Genomic DNA, 19,913 nt, shown 5'->3' on the forward strand with positions numbered 1-19,913 from the left:
CTCTCCCTGTGCCTTGAGGTTCCTGAGCCTCACTGCCACTGCAAGGACAGTTACTAGTTCAACTGGAATGTAACCCATCGAATTCAAGTGTAGACATTCCTGCTGGTATTCATGCCAGTGTTTGTGAAGAGTCTGCAATGATATCTGGCTTATAAGTGGTTAATGTCTCTGGGGGCTCGGTGGAGACACTGAGCTGATTTGAAGGCAGATGTGACCAGCTGCTGATCAAGAGGCTCTTTGCCCTTGGTTGGTTTCCCTTAGGCTGCTTAATTGCCATAAACTAACTCTAGCTTCCTCTCTTCTTCAGATGGGGGCCCACTTACTTTCCTGCCACTGGGTTAAGTTTAATGGCATTCAACTAATATTTTCCAGTATCAGCTTGAGAAAGAGGCAAGAATTTTGTCATGTGATGCACATGTCTGTTTTTTTCAGAAGGTTCACTTCGATTAATTTGTTACATCTTCTTTTCTTTGAAAAGATACAGATGACACAGAGACACCCAAATTTTTCCAAAGGTCCAAAGATTGGGGCAATGTGAAGGAAGGTACAAGGAAGAGATGTGAAATTTACCCTAGACCTTCTCACCCCCAAATAGAGAAAGCCATAGATATATATTATAAACCTCTGTGTGTGTGTGTGTTTGTGTGTGCTACATGTTTGAGCACTCACTTACACAGTGGAATGTGAGTCGTGACTCCAAAGTAATGCAGCAGATTGTCAGACATGGTTTTTGGAAGCTTTCTTATTACATTAATATCTCAGCCTGTACATAGGTGAATCCTATGAATGTAAGCATACTTGTGCTCACACATATGAGCTCACGATATGAGACTCAAAGTGCTAACATTAGAGAGACTGCAGTTAGATGATGTATAGTGAGCTTTGAAGTTTGTGTTGCGTATGTTTACATCAAGATTTTAATTCTGGGACCTGCTGTTTTCATAGTCACTGCCGTTCTCTGCACAGCCTGTTTGGAAATGTTACAGTCCCTGAGAAAACAGCTCCCTCATGAATAGGCAATTGGATGCCTCCTCCCTTCAGGCTGCGAGAGATGCTGCTCCCCTCCTGGAATTTTCTCTACTTTTAGAAAATGTGTGCTTAACTTGTAAATGTACTTTCCAGTGCTGGTAAGAATATTTTTGTTTTGAATAACAATAACATTCTTTTCTACAGGTGAAGCACTCTGCTGAACAGCAAGGAGCCCTTCCCATCCAGAATCCTCTTGCAGTGTTAGGCAGTGCCTATCTCAGAATCCTTCTTTATAAACACCGTACAGCACCACCGTCTCCTGAAGTACATAGTAAACATAATTGTTCTCACAATAAAAAGAAGAGGAAAACAAACGAAGGCGCGGTTCCCAGGATTGTAGGGAAGCTGTTAGGCACAGGCTGCCTGGGCACCCTGACTCTTTCTCCCACCAGTTGGGGGCCTTGGATGAGCTGCTTAACCCCCTCTGTGCCTCAGTTTCTCCCTTTGCATGGTGAACCTCATATGATTGTTGGGTGGATTAAATGAGGTAATCTATAAAAATACTTAGAATACTACCTGGTGCATATAGGTTCTCAATACTGTTGTTGCTGCTGCTGTTATAGAATGGATCCTCTTCCTATAAACTCTAACATAAATTTAAGCGTAAACGCTCCTCAGAAAATGCAGTAATTTTCTTCAGATCTTGGCCTGACTTCTTTTTTCTAGCCAATTCTAGTATTCTTTTTAAACCAGAATTGAGCCCATTATAAGAAAATCCAATTTAAGAGTGTCAGACCCTTAGCCTTGTTTAAAAGCCTTTCTCAGCTTCCTATCATCAACAGGAAAAAATCCAAATTCCTTAGTAAGCTATAAAAGGCTGTTTGCAATGTGGCTACCAACTACTTCTCTATCCTCCTCCCACAGGACACCCTCCATTTATTTATATATATAATTCAAAATATTTTAACATTTACTTGTACATATTTGTGGGGTATAGTATGTTTCAATACGTGCATATACTGCACAATGATTTACTTATGGTAGATAGCATAGTTTTGTACCTGTTAGTTCACTTCTCCCTCCCACCTCCCCTTCCCTCCCCTCCTGACCTCTGGTAACTATTATTCTACTCTCTACTTCTACGAGAACCACTTTTTCTTTCTTTCTTTCTTTCTTTTTTAATAGATTCCACATGAGTGCTATCATCCTGTATTTGTCTTTTTGTGCCTGACTAATTTCACTTAACACGATAGTTTCCAGTTCCATCCATGTTGCTGCAAATGATAGGATATCTTTTTTTTTAATAGCTGAATGGTAAAAAAACCCAAAAGCCAAAACACACACACACACACACACACACACACACACACACACATACACACACACACACACACAACCGGTGATATAAACACAATGGAATACTCCTCCATATATATTTTATGCTGCAGCCACACTGAACTAACCATGGTCCTGCTACGCCACCCACCGTACTATTTCATGTCCCTGGGCCTTTGCACATGCATGTAATAGTATCTTCCCTTCTCTTCTTTCTGGAACCACTCTGTCTGGCTTCACTTATAATGTGTCTTCTCTCACACTCAATTTCCCCCAGATTAAGGTACTGCCTTCATTCTCTGTGCCTTGCCCATATTTTTAGTCTTGTACTTATTACCTGGGGTTGCAGTGTGTTTGTTTATTAGTTTGTCTCCCCCATTTGACTATGAATTCCTTGAGGGCATGAGTCCATGGCTTTATTCATTTCTGTATTCTAGAACTGAAGAAACAACACAGACCCACTGACTCAAACAATATTTGTTTCACAGTTAAATTGAAATAGGGAGTAAATACTTATATTATTAAACCAGATACTACAGAGTTTTTGTTGATTTTTTTCTTTGCAATAATGAGGTTGGCTATCATATTTAAAATATTTTATAAAACAAGGCACATTTATATAAACGAAGAGTAGTTCAAACAACAGCAAGTCTGGAGTTTCTAGGATTAATTTCTCTTGATTCAAGTATTGCTCTAAGTGCTGAGGGAAATAATAAAGATGGATTATGATACATTCTGTTTCCTCAAGGACCTTTCAGTCTGGAAGGACATAAGACAAAGAGAGTAGAAGTAAAGCAAAATTCATGCCAGTAGAGGTGAATCAAAAAGAGTTCTGGAGCTTTAAAGTAAGAATCAGTCAAAAGCAATTGGGCATTAGGAAGAGATATTGTGTGGAAGTGGCAATGTTTGAGATTGGCCTTGATGTTTTAGATCTTGCAGAGATGGGCAAGAAGAGGATTCCAGACAAGAGGGACAGTGTGTGCAGACTTAGTTATCTATTTGGAGACCAGCAACCATCCACCTGGTTCCATCTTATACTCAGTATGGAGATGAGGTGGGAGGAAAGGCTGTAAAGAAGTTTGTAGACATTTTGCAAAAAGTCCTCAGTCCTAGAATGAGGAAATTTGACTTAATATGGTAGGCATTAGGGAGCAATCAATAGTTTTGAGCAGGAGATTGATATAAATAGAAGAATGCTTAAGAAAATTTGGATTGTTAGCGAATACAGACTGGCTGGGGAAGGAGAACGTCGCAACAGGGGTAGGAAATAGGAAATCATTGCCGGACTGTAAATGGGAGGTGCTAACAATGGAATATGGCATCTGAGAGACCTTGCAGAATCACAACAGAGAGGACATGGTGGTCATTTTGATGTAAGGATGAGTAAGAATAGAGTTCCCATGTGAGGCTTGGGTTTAAAGCCTGGTTGGAAGGGAAATCATAGAACCATTAAGAGAATTTGAGAAATTAAGCAGTAGAAGTAATACTGTTGGGAATATTGTGAATTAGGTGGGGGTCATGTCAAGTTAAAGGACCTCTGAGTAGATCTGAAACTTAGGAGAGAAGTCAGAGTTAGAGCTCCACACTTCTAATAGTCACTGCCATCGGGGCATAGGTATTGTATTGAGAAAAGGAAGGGAAAGAGAGAAGAAAACCAAGTACAGGGCCTTAGGTAACACATACCTTTAAGGAATTAAGGGGGTCAGTGAGGGAGAACAATCTAGAAATAGAACCAGGATAGATAGTGCAATCTCATGGAATTCAAGGAAGAGGTTTTGAGAAGGATGGAATCATTCCTGATGGGGAACTTAGGTTCATTGACTGCTTGACACATGGTTTAAAAACTATTTATTAGTTCAAAATATGTATCCATAGCTCTCTGGAGCTCATAGTCTTTTGCAATTATATGTCTGTCTCTCCTTCCGTACCAGGAGGTCCTCCAAAGTAGAGACATGTCTTACTTGTGTTTTTCCAACACTTAGTAAAGTACCTGAAATATAGCTACAGCTCAAAGATCGTTGACTTACTGGGTAAACAAACAAAGCAACAGGGAAGATGAAGACAAGGGCAGGCCCTTGTATTTAAGAAGGAAGTATAGCTCCTGAAATAAAAGAATGAGTGTCTGAAATATTTTCTGCTCTTGGGAAAGTAAGAAACAGAGTCTATAAAAAGGTCATTTGAAAGTGAACAGAGAAAAATTCTGAATTGTCCACTATGACATGAGATTTATCATCTAATTCCCATAGAGTATGTATTTATAGCCAAGTCCTAAAACTTCTTTGTGCCTTAGTTTTCTCCAAATGAATATTTAAGCCTCACGATTTGTGAGGTATTGAAGTGAATTATCTAGGAAGTAAAGAGTTCTATAACATTCCAGCTGTCTGAATTCAACTGGCCACATGATTAATGACATTGCTAGGGACATCCAGGGCCTTTCATTTCCCAAGCACTTTAAACATAGAATAATCTCACAATACCCTTGTGAGATATTATCATGGTCATTTTCCATATGGTTAACTGAGCCAAGGAGGTTAAATGACTTGCTCAAAGGCCACACTGGAAGTCAATGACATAAAACGTTCAGAACGAAGGAGATCCCAGGTCCCACACCTCACTCTAGATTGCTGAACTGAATCTCACTCCTTATACTGCTGAGGAGACTGACTGACAGGCCGGTGCTGTAATAGATCATACTTTACAGCTGAGATAAGTGAGGATTAGCATGCTCTCTCTCACAGGTCAGGGCTAGCCCTCGGAAAGAAAGAAAATTATGCTCTGTAGGACCATGTGATGTAAGACATGCCTGGAAAAGGAGGAGCAGAATTAGACATGGGTGAAATCTCCTGTGTGGATTTCCAAAGACCTTTATCAAAATAGGAATCAAGGTAGGGGTGGAGAAAGGCAGGCTTAGGAAATCTTGGTTGATGAGCATCTTATATCTGAACATTGATGCCCTCTTACCTATCTTACAAATATTTGCTTTATTCTTTACCATTCGATTTTTATTTTAATTGTCTTTTTACACTTCTCCTGTCTCCATATTTCTCAACCTGATGCTCCTTTGATCTAAAAAAATACCAAAATATTATCATACTGTCAACTCCTATACACACGGCCTTTAAGAAAAACACAAACTTCTCATGAACCATGAAAATTCGATATTCCTCATAGCTGAGTAGCTCTTTAGGTTGGGATGTACATTTCTGATTTGCAATTATGTATTTATAGCCAAGTCCTAAAACTTTTTTGTGCCTTAGTTTCCTCCAAATGAAGATAAGAGTATAAAGTGGATGCTGTTGGTGCCTTGCACATATCCCCTGGGCTCCCCACATAGGAAGCTCAAAGACCCAATGACTTCTACTGTAAGTGCCTGTGACTTTTTGCCTGAGGACTTCCTCTGACTGCTGGAGCATGCTCAGCCTGGACTACAGCAGGGTACTTAGAGGCATGGGGAGTTAGTGTCCTGGGATGAGACCTCAACTAAAGACTGATGGGAATTGGTGGAGCATGACCTCAGCTTTCTCACCCCTCAGATGTGTTCTGTGTAGTCTCCCCGTGCTCCTTAGCAGGATCGCACCTCAGTTACCTGCAGCAGTAACTTGTTTGGAAACACACTCTGTATTGACTTTCCTTCCCCTCTCTGTCACTTCCACACTCTCCTAATGGAGCTTCCTGGGATCATCATCCAAATAAACCACTTGTGTTGGATATAGCAAGTTGCACATTTGATTTAAAAAAAACCAAAACCAAAAAACAAAAAAACAAAAACAACCAAATCAAAGAAACCACTTGCACCCAAATCCCTGTCTCAAGGTCTGCTTCTGGGCCAACCCACCAAAGGCCATTATAAGGGTTATAAGGATATCAAAGGATAGTGAGGTTTCAAAGTCCTGATAATAATCATGTGTATATATCACTATTTACAAAGCACTTTCATACTCACTTTCTCATGAGGTTTCTACAAGCATTGATGAGTTAGGATGCCTATTATTATTCCCATTTAAATTTTAATTCTTTTAAATTTTACACAAATATGTTAACCTTATATCCATTTGAGGACTTTGATTAATTACCATTGTGTTTTAAGGAAAACATTTAGACTTAAAATTATATCTTGATTTTCTTTAGAGAAATGTTAAACATCCCAAAATCAGTTCTTTCAAACATTTTTTAAATTATTTTTTATAATTTATGTATTTTTTCAAATCATAGTTTCCTAGAGTTGGAAGAGACCTTAAAATTTAGAGTTGCTGAAATTTTATGTATAGCATCTCTGACAGACAGTTATCCAGCCTCTGCTGTCATGTTTCTTCATGGGGAGATCACTGTTACACAAGGGGGTTCATTTCATTGTTGAAAAGTTCTGGTTGTTTAAAATTTCTTCCTTTTATTGAAGCAAAACAGCTTTCTTGTATTTCCCCACCCCCCAGCCCCATTAGAATGGTCAAGAACTCTGAAAATAAACAGAACAAGGTTAATCATGTTATTGACTTGAGCGTCTTTCTACATTAAAATCATTCTTTAAGCCCATCATTTTTTCTTGTGTTAGCATTTGCCTGTGCAATTTTGCTCTGAGTAGAACTGGCTATGCTGATATGTCTAATGCATTAGGGTATTGTTTTGAGTTTTAAACAAGACAATATGTATAAAAGACTCAGCACACATTTGGTGCTTGATAAATTTTAGTTATCTATCCTGCCTTCTAGACACAGTTTCTGGGTGTGTTATTCAGGATCAGGCTCCTAATCTTTCCTAATTTTAGTTTTCTAAATCTTTATATAGAGGGATTAAAACACTTATCTCACAACATCTTTGGGAAGATCAAATGAGATAATATATGTGAAAGTGCTATGTCAACCATAGGCTACTATAAAATTGTGAGCTGCTACTGTCTCAACATTAATATTAGTTTACGTTAAAGTGTGGCCAAGTGTAAGTCCCAAATATTCTAGACTGCAGTCTAGTCAACTCTCTTCCAGCCTATATTTGTTTAATTGATTTTTTTGAAACCAAATATAGGATTTTATATCCTGTTAAATTTAATCTTGTTGGTTTTGGCCCAGCATCCCGTCTGTCAAGTTTACTTTGAGCTTGTGTTCAAGAGTTATTTATGTTATCCCTTAAAGCTCTGGGGCTATTGCTGGCTAGCACATGTTAGACTATAGTGCCTAGAGCATTCAAAGGAGAGTCAGAGTTCTCGGTTCCCCACCATCACCTCCACCTCACCTCCTCCTCATCTCCTGACTTTCCTCAATTTTAGAAAGTTCCCACATCACCATAATTTTCTTAGTTGATGGCTCTATTTAAAGGGCTTGAAATTTTTTAAAAAATCCACAGTATGTACATATTCAGGGATGAAGTAATCAGCCAATTGTCTCTTTTTTTTTCCTAATGGAAGACCAGAAAGGTATTTATTAATGCCACATGTCTAAACTTTTAAAACAATTTATACCCACAGATGTGCACACACACACACGCATACAGCCTTCATTGTGTACTTAATATGTCAAGCATCTGTAATGTTTCAAAGTTTCTATTTGTTATTAAATTTGATTTAAATAGTGTTTGGGTACCTTCATTCCCTTTCAATACCATCCTTCTAGTGATCACCCCCCTGCCTCCAACCACACACACACATTCACATGCAACTCACAGCAGAACCTATTTAACGTAGTGTCTTCAGCAAAGATGAATTTATAACTCAGGAGTGAACAGCTCTAACTCCTATCACAGTTCGTCCCATTTATATGGCAACAGATACTGTAGTGCTTCAATCTGACCTGGGGTTCTGGAAGCATTAGTTTATTAGGTAAAGCTTTTACGATACCTCATTTGCAGAGATGTTTCCATCAGAGCAATGCCAAAATGTCCTCTGAACCAAGAAAATGGGAATTGCTGTGAGCTTGTCAATCTTTGTTCTTTCAAATGTAGCATTTCACAATTTTGTAATCTGCTGCGGAACCTTAGAGAGGCTTGAGTCTGATGAATATCTTTCAACTCCTATTAAGATCAAACTCAGCAGTCTGTACCTTGTCAACTGTTCTATTCATGAAGAGCAATAGATCACCTTTGAAACCTCTGAGAATAAGTAAGATGGTGGCTAGATAAAGGTTATTGTGCAGCAGTTGAATACTTAATAGAATCTGACAGCAACTTAAAATAATGTTGTCTTATGTGTTTAACTTTTTTCCCCCAGAAATGTAGACTGAGGCTGAGGATATAGCTGCAGAGTTGTAATTACTGCACTTGAAATTGATGTGGATATGCATGCATATGAGAGGAAAATGAGAGATCCACCCCCCAACTAAAGAGACTCATTCGTGCCTATCACTACATAGCAGACTAAAAAACAAGGACGCTGCTTTCCCAAACTTAATGACATACCCTATCCCAGCTAGTAACACATTCACTCAAATTAAGTTTTAAAGACAAAACTCCAATCAGCAACCTCAGCCAAGGTATTATTTCAATCAAAAGATTTCTTGAGAGATGGCTGATTAAAAAAATAAGTTCAGAAATATAAAGAAGTAGGATAGTAAAAAAAAAAAAAAAAAATCCCTGTGAGACTTAGAATTGATACTTTTAGGGCTAAAAATGAGAAAGATATTTAAATATTCAAGTACCCCAAGAGTGCAAAATTCTTAAAGACATTAACAATTAATACGGCTTTTCTATTTAATTCCCCCTTGGAACAACCCCATTCTCATCCATAAGAGAATGAGCACCAGTGCAGATCACCTTAAGTCAGAGCAGACGTGACTCTAAGGGGGCTGGGGGGAGAATAAGCCACGTGGTATCACCCCTCCCTCAAAAATATTCCTCACCAGTCCTTGAAATTTTAGCCTTTACATATATGTTCTTAAGTTGAGCCATTTTTTTTTTTTTTTTTTTGTCTGTTTCGTGACCGGTACTCAGCCAGTGAGTGCACCGGCCATTCCTATATAGGATCCAAACCGCGGCGGGAGCGCGTCGGCGCGCTCCCAGCGCCGCACTCTCCCGAGTGCGCCACGGCTCCGCCCAGTTGAGCCATTTTATCTCCCCAAAAACCTCAGTGAAAATGGATCTACCTGAAAATGTTAGAACTTACTGAGCCAGGGAGTTTCAAACTTTAACATGCAGGAAAAGCACCAAGAAGCTTGATGGTGATAAGGTCCTTAGGTCCAGCTCAGAGATATTGATTTGATGTGTCTGGGGAGCATTCAGGGATCTGCTTCTATATACTGCCTACCTGCACACGTGCACAGCCCCTCCCGTTATCAACATCTCCCATTTGTACCTTTGTCGCAATTGATGAATCTGCTACATTGACACATGATTATCACCCAAAGTCCATTGTTTACATTAGAGCTCACTCTTTGTGTTGTACATTCTATGAGTTTAGACAAATGTACAATGACATGTATCTGCCAGCATAGTATCTTACAATATAATTTCACTGCTCTAAAAATCCTCTGTTAACAAGCCCTTCATGAGAATCCGCTACCTGGACTACATTCTGAGAAACCCTGTCCTTGACCATTAGCAGGCCACAGTCACAAGCACAGTTTTAAAAGAGAAAAGTAGAGAAGTGGAGGAGTAGGGAGAGTTTAGCAAAAACTTTACTTAGGAGGCAATGTGGAGGGCCTGGCTGGAGTGGGTTTAGGGTAAATAAGAAAATAATTGACGGTCCTAGAAAATAGTGACCAACTATTCTACCAATGCCTTTTTAGAAAGGCCATGCAAATTACCCACAGACACAAAACTTGAGTACACAGATTTATTAGAAAGTTCCATCTGCACTCATATCACTCTCCACCCCAAATTCACCATCAGCACACACACGTACATACACACACACACACACACACACGCTGAGGTCTTTCACTGCAGTTGTTTGGCTTATTAGATTCTAATTTTTCCCATCCCTTACAGGATCAACTATGGGTGAGGCAGTTCTTAAATATCATGTGTATATGATATCTAATATCCAGCTGAAAGTGGGGGAGGAAAATCAGTGAAACTGGTTACTTGAAATTAGGTTGAAAATTCATTCTACTCCTTGTATTCCCCAAAGTTTATAAATTTCAACTTTTTTGCCACTGATTTTTGTTTAAACTTCATTGTACTTGACTCCGGGTATCAAATTATCCTAATATTGACATACCCAAAAGGACATTTCCCTTCTAGTTGAGTCCCTTACGGTGGAAGAAGGCATTTCTGAGCTCCTGACTTCAATTCAGCCAAAGCATCTTTAACTTTCTTTCTTTAGTTGAAATTCTGTAACTTAAAAACAGTGTGAAAACCTATCTAAATCATAGGGAATGTGAAAACTGCACATTTTTCTTTGTAAAAAAAAATTATAATTGCTAAACCAAAAAAGCTTATTGTAGAAAATTCAGAAATGAACAACAAGAAGAAATAAATATCAGACATAACAGAAATAACTCCTGTTAGCCTTCTGGCATATTCCCTTTTAGTCTTTTTGTTTGTTTTTGTGCATGTATTGCATATATTTTAAAAACCAAAATGACATCACATTATACTCATAGTTTTAAAACATGCTTTTTCCAGTCAGTATATTATGAGCATTCCCCTATATCAACAAGTGTTCTCCTATGAATGATTTGTAATGGCTACATTTATTTCCCAGGCTCTGGATATTACATAATTTATTTAAACATTTTTCTTCTGCTAGCTGTTTAGGAGGAATTTAGTGGGTATAATTTCTCCATATTGTAAATAATGTTCCTATGAGCAAGGAGGTACATGACTCTTTGTGCACTTCTTTGATTACTCCTTAGGGCAAAAAGTGAATTAGAAGTGAAATTTCTGGAACAAAGGTTATGCATGACTTTAATACTTTTGAAACATATTGTTAAATCACCCTCCAGAAATAATGTAGTAATTTACATGTGTGAGTAACTGTTTCCCTGCACCCTTGCAGGGAATTGTTATTTTAAAACATCTTTGCTGACTTCCACTTTTTAATTTATGATGATCATTATTAAAGTATTAAAAGAATCCCTTTTTTAAAAAAAATCAATTTATTTCTAACATTGAGCTTGATAATCAAATATAAAATATAGTTAATTCTTGGTTTATCTACTAGCCCAGTGGTTGACAAACTTTTTTTAGAAACAACCAGATAGTAAATATTTCACACTCTGCTGGCCATATTTCTCTGTTGCAACTACTCAACTCTGCCTTTGTAGTGCAAAAGCAGCCATAGACAACACAGAAATGAATGAGCATGGCTATGGCCCAATAAAACTTTACCCAAACAGGCAGAGGGTAGGGTTTGGCACGTGGGCCATAGTTTGCTGGCCTCTGCTCCAGACATGATTAAAACTCATTATGTGTTAGCTTCTGTCCTAGATTCTAGAGCATAGAATCTAGCGGAGGAGAGACTCTAGTAAACAAAAATGATAACAGTGTGATAAATACTATGACAAACAGATGCCCATGTGTTGAGGGAATCAGAGAACAGAACAAATTCAAGTCTTGAAGACCAGGTAGGTGTTAGCAAGTGAAAACAGAAATGTGGGGTGGAGAGTGATATGCAGGGCATTCAAGGGAGAGAAAACAGTATGTGCAAAGGTCCAGAAAAATAAAAACAGATTCCAGAAACTATGTGTAGTTTCCTACAGGTGTATAGAGCTCAGGTAGTGTATTGCAGTTCTCTGAAGAAACCAAAGCAATAGGAAATATTGTTATTTTATATATATATATATATATATATATATTATATATATATATATAAATACGTATTATGTGTGTGTGTCTATAAAGATTCAGTATAAGGAATTGGCTCATGATATTATGAAAGCTGGGAAGACTCGTGATCTGCTGTCTGCAAACTAGAGACCTAGAGTAGGGAGTGGTGTAGTTCCAGTCCAAGTCCAAAGGCCTGAGAACCAAGAGCGCTGATGGTGTAAGTAGCAGTCTCAGGGCAGGAGATGACCAATATCCCAGCTCAGCAGTTAGGCAGAGAGAGTGAATTCTCTCTTTCTGCACCTTTTTGTTCTATTCAGTCCCTCAACAGATTGATGATGCTCACCCACATACGGGAGGACAATTTTTACTCAGTCTACTGATTCAAATGCTAATGTCATTCAGAAACACCCTCATAGACACATCCAGAAATAATTTCTAACCAAATATCTGAGCATTCCATGCCCCAATCAAGTTGACATGTAAAATTAACCATTATGAGTAGAAAAGCAGTAGAAGGCAATGCTAAAGAGGAGGGAGGAGCAGATCATGGAATGAAATATAGCCACACCAAGGGGTTTGCATTTATCTTGAAGGTGTTTGAAGACCAATGGGGGAGTTCTAAGCTAAGAAATGACATGCTCAGATTTCATTTTTCAAAACTCCTTCAGCTTGAGGCAAGTGCATGTCTGCAGATGGAAGCATCCGGCCTTTCCCAACTCCAGTGGACAAGTGACAACCCCATTAAAACTCAATGTTTTATTGAAGGCTCCCCCAGACAAAGAGGCAACTGCACAACACAAATATCTGAGGGGCATAGCCTCTGTCCCTGCTCATCCTGAGTGGTTGTGCAGAAATTTCAGAGATCTTGTTCAACACTGAAGACCAGGATGTGGCCTTGCTCAACTATAGATTCCAACTAGCAGTATCACCCAGCCAAGAAAGACATTCTGGAACTTTGCCTGATCAGAGATGATCACAAAGCTCAGTCAGCAGCTCTGCCTGACCACAGAGTTCAATGAGTTCTCACCAGACCGCAGAGCACAGCCAGCAGTTCCCTTCAATTTCATAGCACAGGCAGCTGCCTAGTCCAACTAGAGAATCCAACAGCAAGGTCTGCCTGTCTGGGATAGCTACCAGCTGGTCCATTTAGAATCCCAGGCTAGACTAAATAGTGAAGGTCTACCACCACCACAAAACAACTGCAAAGGCCAGAAAAGGTGGCAATTTCATCAAATGTACAGATACTAAAACAAGGCCACAGGATTACAAAGAATATGACACCATGAAAAGAAACTAATAAAGCTCCAATAATGGGCCATGAACAAATGGAGATCTAAAAAATGACTGACAAAAAATTCTGATTAATCCTCTTAAAGGGAACTCCCTTATTGGTGGGGGATATGTTTCAGACTCCAGTAGATGCCTGAAACCACAGATAGTACCAAACTCTGTTTATAGTATGCATGAATTTTTTTCCTTTTTCAAAATTTTATGGATAGAAGATTAATACTTACCACAGATCTTAGCTATTTCAGCAGACAATTTTTTATTTCCTTATTAATTTGAGAACTTTCACATTTTCACCTAAAGGAAGTACTTTATGGCTTCTCTTTGGCAAAGCCAAATTGCCAGCATCACTGCTTTTGTGTTTTGGGGCCATTATCAGGTAAAATAAGGGTTACTTGAACACAAGCACTGCATTACTGTGACAGTAAATCTGATAACTGAGATGGCTTCTAAGTGACTAATGGGTGGGTAGCATATACAGTTGGATATGCTGGAAAATGGATAATTCACATAGTGGGTGGGACAAAGTGGGATTCACAAGATTTCATTACACTACTCAGAATGGTGTGCAATTTAAAACTTATAAATTATTTATTTCTGGAATTTTTCATTTAATATTTTTGGACTGTTGTTGACTATGGGTTACTGAAACCATGAAAAGCAAAACTGTGGATAAGGGGTGATGACAGTGCAAAAAAATATGGAAAAAATTTAAATAAAATTTAGAAAATAATTCATGAGCAAAATGAGAAGTTTGACAAAGAAACAGAAATAGAAACAAACAAAAACCAAATAGAAATATTAGAGATTGAGAATGCATTAACTGAACTGAAAATTTTAATAGAAAGTTTCAACTTGATAATGCAGAAGAAAGAATCAGTGAGATGAAAAATAAGATAATTGGAAATTATCCAGTCAGAGGAGGGGAAAAAAAAAAAAAGAAGAAAAAAGAATGAAGGAGGCCTATGGAAATTAAGGAACACCATCAAGAGAATAGGTGTTTCAGAAAGAGATGGGAGAGAAAAAGACCCAGAAAGCATATTTACGAAAATAATGGCTAAAATTTCCTAAATCTGTGGAAAAACAATGACATCCAGGTATAGAAAGCTTAGAGGTCTCCAATAAAATTCAGCCTAAAGGAGAGTTCACCAAGAACATAATTAAACTATCAGAAATCAAAGACCAAGAAAGAATTCTGAAAGCAGCAAGAGATAAGAAACATATCATATTCAAGGGAGTCACATTATGACCATCAGCATATTTCTCAGAAGAAATCCTGCAGGTCAGGAGAGAGTGGGAGGATATATTTAAAGCATTGAAGGACAAAAACTACCAACCAAGAATACTTATCTGTCAAAGCTATCCTTCAGAAATGAGGGAGAAATAAAGACTTCTAGACAAACAAAAGCTAAGGGAGTTCATTACCACTAGACCTGCCTCATAGGAATTGCTAAAGGGAGTTATTTAAGCTGAAGTGAAAAGCTGCTAATTAATGACATAAAACACATAAAAATAAAAAACTCAGTGGTATAAGTAATAGTTATATTCAGAATACTCTAATATTGTAAAGGTGGAGTATAAAGCAATTTTGTCTCTACTATAAGGGTTAAAGACAAAATACTAAAAACAACCATAGCTATAATAAATTGTTAAGATATAAAAATTACAAAAAGATGTAAATTTTGTCATTGGTATTATAAAAGGTGGGGTGGGGGAGGGAACGAAAGTGTAGAGTTTTTATGCAATTAAAGTGAAGTTCTTATCAACTTAAAATAGGCTGTTGTTTACTATAAGATGATTAGTGTAACCACAAAACAAATCTTACAAGTTACACAAAATAGAAAAAGAAAGGATTCAAAGCATACCACCACAGAAAACCATCAAACCACAAAGAAAAATAGCAAGGGAAGAATAAAGAAACAAAGGACATAATAAACAATCAGAAACAAATTACAAAATGGCCATAGCAAGTGTTTACCTAACAATAGTTACCTTGAATGTAATTGAATTAAATTCTCCAATCAGAAGACATAGAGTGGCTGAATGGATAAAAAAATAAGACCCAACTATTGCTTCTCTAAAATATTTACTTCATTAGCAAGCACGCATGGACTGAAAGTGAAGGATGAGAAAAGATATTTCACACCAGTGGAAACCAAAAGAGAGCAGAGACAGCTATATTTATATCAGAAAAAAAATAGACTTTAAGTCAAAAACTGTGAAAATAGACAAAGATGGTCACTATGTAATTTAAAAGGGTCAATTCATCAGGAGGGCATAAAAATTGTAAACATACACATTCCCATCATTAGAGCACCTAAACATATAAAGTAATTACAAAATGATCTGAAGGGAGAGAGAGACTGCAATACAATAATAGTATGGGTCCTCAAGACCCCACTTTCAACAATGTACAGGTCATCTGGATAGAAAATTACAAAATAAGGAAACGTTGGACTTGAATTATGCTGTAGACCAAATGGATCTAACAGACATATGCAAAACATTCCATTCAATAGCAGCAGAAAACACTATTCTCAAGCTCACATGGATCATTCTTCAGGATAGATTATATGTTAAACCACAAACATGTCTTCACAAATTTAAGAAGATTAAAATAGTATCGAGTACCTTTTCCTATTATAATGACATGAAACTAGATATGAATATCTTGTTAAATCTTGGAAAATTTATAAATATGTGGAAATTAAACAATATGCTCCTAAACAGCCAGTGGGTTAAATAAAAAATCAAAAAGGAAATTTAAAAAATGCCTAGAGTCAAACAAAAATGAAAAACAACATATCAAAATCATGATATGTATTATATCAAAATTATGATACAAAGCAACATATCAAACAACACTATGGGATGCAGCAAAAGAAGTCCTAAAAGGGATATTTATTGAAATAAACACCTATATCAAAAAAAAGAAGAAAGATTTAAAATAAACAATCTAATGTCACCACCTCAAGGAATTAGAAAAAGAACAAATAAGGCCCAAAATTAGGAGAAGGAAGGAAATAGCAAAGATCACAGAGAAATAAATAAAATAGAAACTAGAAAAACAATAGAAAAAAAAATCAATTTGTTTTTTGAAAAGATAAACAAAATTGACAAACCTAAGCCATACTAAGAAAAAAAGAGAGGAGACTCAAATAAACAAAATTAGAAATAAAAGAGGAGACATTACAACAGATACCACAGGAATACAAAGGATTGAAAAAAAATTACTATCAACAATTTTATGCCAACAATTTGGATAACCTAGAAGAAATGGATAAGCTTCTAGACACATACAACTTACCAAACTGAATCATGAAGAAATAGAAAGTCTGAACAGACCAATAATGAGTAAGAAGATTAAATCAGTAATAAAAAGTTTCCCATCAAAGAAGCCCAGGACTGATGGCATTATAGCTGAATCCTCTTAAACATTTAAAGAACTGATACCAAACCTTCTCAAACTCTTCCAAAAAACTGAAGTGTAGGGAACACTTCCAAACTCATTTAATGAGGCCAGAATTACCCTGATACCAAAGGCAGGTGAGGATGCTATTGGAAAGAAAAACTATTGTTCAATATCCCTGATGAACCAAGATGAAAAAGTTCTCAACAAAATACTAGAAAACCAAATTCAACAACACATTAAAAGAATCATACACCATTATCTAGTAGGATTTATTCCTGAGTTGCAAGGATAGTTCAACATATGCAAATCAATCAATGTGATACACAACATTAATAAAATGAAGGATAAAAACCATATGATCATCTCAATAGAAGCAGAAAAAATGTTTGACAAAATTCAGCACTCTTTCATGATAAAAACTCAACAGATTAGGTATAGACGGAATGTACCTCAATACAATAAAGAATATATATGACAAACCTTATAGCTAAATCATACTCGATGGTGATAAGTCGAAATCTTTTCCTCTGAGATCAGGGACAAGACAAAAATCCTCACTCTCACCACTTCTTAACATAGTTGTGGACATCTAGCCAGAGCAATTAAGCAAGAGAAAGAAATAAAAGGTATTCTTATAGGAAGGAATAAGTAAAATTACCTGTTTGTTAATGACACAATTGTACATGTAGAAAACTCTAAATATGCCACCAAAAATATCTTACAACTGATAAACAATTCAGTAAAATTTCAGAGTACAAAATCAAAATACAAAAACCAGTAGCATGTCTATACATTAATAACAAACTATCTGAAAAGAAAATGAGAGGAAACAATCTCATTTATGTCAACAGGAACAAAAATCACCTGGGGGTGGGGTATGTAAATGTAACCAAGGAGGTAAAATACCCATATACTGAAAACTACAAAACACTGATGAAAGAAATTGAAGAAAACACAAACAAATGGAAAAATATCCCATATTCATGGATTGGAAGAATTAATATTGCTAAAATGTCTACATTACCCAAAGTCATCTACACATTCAATGAAATCTATCAAAATTCCAGTATCATTTTCCACAAAAAAAGAAAAAAAAATTCTTAAATTTGTATGGAACCATAAAAGACCCTGAATGGCAAAAACAACCTTGAAATTGTTTTGAAGAAAAAAAAAAAAAGAACAGAGTTGGAGGCATCACACTCCCTGATTTCAAAATATAAAGTCAGAGTAATCAAAATAACATGATAGTGGCATAAAATCAGATATTGGCCAATGAAACAGGATAGAAAGCCCAGAAATAAGCCCATGCATTTATGGTCAATTAATGCTGCTGGGTATCCACAGGCAGAAGAATGAAATTGGATCCTTATCTTACACAATATGCAAAGATCAACACAAAATGGATTAAAGACTTAAATATAAGACCTTAAACAGTAAAACTACTAAAAGGAGACATAGGGGAAAAGCTCTACAACATTGGTCTGGCCAATGATGTTTTGGATATGACCCCAAAAGCACAGGCAAAAAAAGCAAAAATAAATAAATGGGATTACATCAAACTGAAAGTCTTCTGCACAGCAAGGTAAACAACAAAGTAAAGAAACAACTCATAGAATAGGAGAAAATATTTGCAAACCATGTATCTGATAAGAGGTTAATATCCAAAACATGTAAAGAACTCAAACAACTAAAATAAGAAAATAGCAAGAAAACAAATAACCTCATTACATAATGAGCAAAGGACCTGAACAGACATTTCTCAAAAGAAGACATACAAATGACCAGCAGATTCATGAACAGATGCTCGGCATCACTAATCATTAGGGAAATGCAAATTAAAACCACAATGATGTTTAACCTCACACCTCTTAGAATGGCTTATAAAAAAGATGAAAGGTAAGTGTTGGCAAAGATGCAGAGAAAAGGAAACTCATGTATGCTGTTGGTGGGAGGGTAAATTAATACAGCCATTATGGAAAAAACTAAAAATAGAACTATCATAAGATCAAAACACTAAAATTAGAGCTGTCATATGATCTGGCAATTCTAGGTCTGAGTATATATCCAAAGGAAATAAAATAAATATGTGGAAGAAATATCTGCACTCCCATGTTCATTGCACCTCTATTTACAATAGCCAAAATATGGAATCAACTTAAGTGTCCATCAATAGATGAATGGATAAAGAAAGTGTAGAATATACACACAATGGAATACTATTCAGCTTTTAAAAAGAAGGAAACCCTGTCATTTGAGACAACATGGATGAACCTGGAGGATATTATGTTAAGTGAAATAAGCCCGACAGAAAGATAAATACCACATGATCTCACTTATACATGGAATCTAAAAATGTCAAACTCATAGAAGTAGAGGGTGGAATGATGGTTGCCAGAGGTTGGAGCAGGGTGGGGATTGGGAGGGGAAGGGGGGTATGTGTGTGCAGAGAAAATGGTGAATTGGTCAAAGGGTAAAAAGTTTCAGTTAGACAGGAGGAATAAGTTTTGAGATCTATAGCACAGCAGGTGGCTATAGTCAATAACAATGTATTGTATATTTCAAAATAACTAAGAGTAAATTTAAAATTTCCTACCACAAAAAATGATAAATAAGTGAGGTGATGGATATGCTAATTAGCTTAATTTAATTATTGCACATTGTATACATATATTCAAACATTACATTGTATCCCATAAATGTATACCATTATAATTCATCAATTAAAAATAATATTAGTTTTAAAAACCTGCAGTAATTGTACTAAGGTCATGCGAGAGATTGACTTTAGGGAAAGCTGGATGAATGGTATATAAGAACTATACTGATTTTGCAATTTCTCTGTAATTCTAAACTTATTTCAAAATGGAAGGTTAAAAATATCCTGTTGGTAGCAGTGTGGAGGATGAAGTAAAGAAGTAGGCTGGAGGAGGGTATTACAGTAATACAGAGTAAGGAGGGTCTGAAAGAAGCCAGCGGCAGTGGCCTGGGGACAAGAGAGTAGATCGGAGAAATTTAGGGTGAGAAGAGGCAAGACTCCATGCCTAACTGTATGGGGTTAGAGATGCAGCAAGCATAGGGACAAGGCTAGCATGAGGTGACGATGTGCCTCCTCTAGTAGGAGAAAGAAGGCTAATTTTTAACACGATGAAGAACAAGGTCAAGTGTTTAGGGATGTTTGAAGAAACTGAATGACTTCCTTCTAGCTGAATGAGGAGCT

Source organism: Cynocephalus volans, chromosome 5, assembly GCF_027409185.1.
Source record: "Cynocephalus volans isolate mCynVol1 chromosome 5, mCynVol1.pri, whole genome shotgun sequence".
Taxonomy (NCBI): Eukaryota; Metazoa; Chordata; class Mammalia; order Dermoptera; family Cynocephalidae; genus Cynocephalus; species Cynocephalus volans.